The sequence below is a fragment of the Saccopteryx leptura genome, chromosome 12 (assembly GCF_036850995.1).
Source record: "Saccopteryx leptura isolate mSacLep1 chromosome 12, mSacLep1_pri_phased_curated, whole genome shotgun sequence".
Classification (NCBI taxonomy): domain Eukaryota; kingdom Metazoa; phylum Chordata; class Mammalia; order Chiroptera; family Emballonuridae; genus Saccopteryx; species Saccopteryx leptura.
This window is the reverse complement of record NC_089514.1, coordinates 41,141,359-41,144,021: the sequence shown is the minus strand read 5'-3', so window position 1 is coordinate 41,144,021 and position 2,663 is coordinate 41,141,359. Positions and strand designations below refer to the sequence as shown.

The following is a 2,663-nucleotide window of genomic DNA, read 5'->3' as shown; positions in this document are numbered from 1 at the left end:
TCTTTAAAATTTTTGATTTTCTGTTCATTGTGGATTATTTTACATTTTATTTTTAAAACAATTATATCAAAATTTTGTTTATCTTGATTACTGAGTTTCTGTGCCTCCTTAGACTGTGCACCTGAGGTGAGTCCTCACGTGCCTCTCCTGGGCCCCAGCCCTGCTGAGAAAGGGTGGTGTTCACAAGTAAAGATAGGAGGCATGGAAAAGGCCTATGATAGTCAGGAAGTGAAGGTCCTCCAGAGAGTGAGGAAAGGATGGCCCAGATAACCCAGGCCATGTTTCTTAGGCCTAGATATTGAAATTTGGGGTGGAGATCTGAGAAAAGTCAGCCTGTCATAGGCTACAGATACCTAACCATCTGCCAGGAAATGCAACTAGAAAGCCACCTCCAAGAACCGCAATCTGCCAGCCTGAAATCTTGCACAAGGAGGCTAGGGCAAGTGTTAGCAGCAAGCCATTGCCTACTTGGTATTCTTCTACAAGGATTGGAAAGTCTCCTTTTCACTAAGGGACACAGCTGGGTATGCAATCAGTAGAGTAGTCAACCCTTTGGCGCCTGTCATTTTTGTTTAACTAATCTTCCATTAAAATACGCCCATCTCGGCACAAGATGCCGTCCTGGTAGCCCAGCCTCAGGGAGGCGATCGCCTCTTGGCCTCGAGCTCTAACGCTGGACAGGGGTCGGAGACACGCTTTGCCCAGGGGGCAGGAAGCCCAAGCGGTGCTACCACACCTCCTGTGGTGCTAGGCCGGCTCTCTGCTGCCCCGGGCCCTGCTGCCTCCCCAGCTCTGCCCCGGGGCGGAAACGAAGGAAGGTCAGGGCCGCCGCTCCGCCCTGTTCCCTCCTCCTCTCACCGCAGTCGCTGGTCTGTGGGTGGCTTACTGTGAACCCTGACTTCAGGCACGTGCATCTCCATGGCGGCCACGCAGGTCCCGGGGGAGAGGATTAACGTCCAGGCGGGAGAAACGGCCAAAGCCGGGGACCTGCTGGGGAACAACGGTCTGGAGTGGGACAGGCCCCTCCCACGCTCCTGGAGGCAGAAGTGCGCCTCCTATGTGCTAGCCCTGCGGCCCTGGAGTTTCAGTGCTCACTCACGCCGGGGGCCCCGGGCAGTGCCCTGGCCTATAGACCCCAGGGCGTCCTGGGTCCCAGGCTCTTGGTGGGTTGTGCGGTGGCGATCCTGGCTGTGCACGGCGCTGGCAATTCGGTCAACACTTACTATGATTTTTCCAAGGGCATTGACCACAAAAAGAGTGATTACAGGACCCTAGTGGACCGGATCTTGGAGCCCCACGATGTTGTCTGGTTTGGAGTCTTCCTGTACACTTTGGGCTGTGTCTGTGCCGCTTGCCTCTACTACCTATTCCCTCTGAAACTGGAGTACTTGGCTCTCATCTACTTTAGAGGCCTCTCTGGCTCCTTTCTCTACCCAGGAGGCACTGGATTCAAGTACATGGCTCTGGGAGATTTCGTCATCCTCATCACTTTTGGTCAGCTGGCCGTGATGTTTGCCTACGCAGTCCAGGTGGGGTCGCTGGCGGTCTTCCCGCTGGTCTATGCCATCCCTCTGGCGCTGAGCACCGAGGCCATTCTCCATTCCAACACCACCAGGACGTGGAGTCCGACCAGGAGGCGGGAATCGTCACCCTGGCCCTCCTCATAGGCCCCGCCCTCTCCTACGTGCTCTACACGTCCCTGCTCTTCTGACCCTACTTGCTCTTCAGCATCCTGGCCACACGCTGCAGCATCAGCCTGGCCCTGCCGCTGCTCACCATTCCCATGGTCTTCTCCCTCGAGAGGCAGTTCCGAAGCCAGACATTCAACAAGCTGCCCCAGAGGACCGCCAAACTCAACCTCCTGCTGGGGCTCTTCTACGTGTTTGGCATCATTCTGGCGCCAGCAGGTAGCCTGCCCAAACTCTGAGGGGGCCAGGCGCCCCTCCACCAACACGTCCCCCTATCTGAGAATGTGTCAGAGGCAGAGTGTCTCGGGACAGACGTTGATTCGACAGGGTGGGGCCTAAGGATGGTTTGTGAATTCCCACCTTTTTTTAATTCTTAGGTTCTGGAAGATAATGTTCCGTTTCATGGGGAATCTTGAAACCACTTTGTTCTCAGGTGAATTGGTTGCTTGGCCCTTGTTTTATTTATACTTTCCAGAGGGTGGTGTTAGGTCACTTTAAAGTGGACTGAGAGGCCCTGGGACTTGGTGAAGGAGCCACCTGGGCTGGCCTCCAGTCCTGAATGAGTCATGGTAACTTGACCACGCGTCCTGTTTTCTTTGTCTTGAAGGATGTGCTAGTGACGGGTGTCAGGCCCCAGTGACACCAAAAACCCCCGTTTCTCATTCCGAGCACTGGCTTCTGAAACCCACGGCCCTCATTAGCAGCCTGCCGCGGGTCCCGGCCCTCAATCGAGACTTGGAGGCTTTTGTCCTTCCTCTCTCCTTTCAGTTCTCACAGTTGAAGGAGAGTGTCAGCCCACCTGGCAGCAAGATCCGGCTGGGGACTGGGAAGGAAAAAAAAAAAAAAACCACCCCAGAAGCAACTGAGAAAATCACTCTGCTTTGGGATTGGTGGGGGGCTGTTTTCCCTCTGTAGAATCTGCTGGAATGGTAGGAAGGACCCCGAGCCCTTTCTGTAATACTGCTCACAGAAATA

At 54.7% G+C, this 2,663-nt stretch overlaps 1 pseudogene; it reads left to right on the top strand.

Moving 5' to 3' along the window:
- The first annotated feature begins 861 nt into the window (after positions 1 to 861).
- On the top strand, positions 862 to 2,405 carry LOC136383999 (ubiA prenyltransferase domain-containing protein 1-like; annotated as a pseudogene).
- The last annotated feature ends 258 nt before the right edge of the window (positions 2,406 to 2,663 follow it).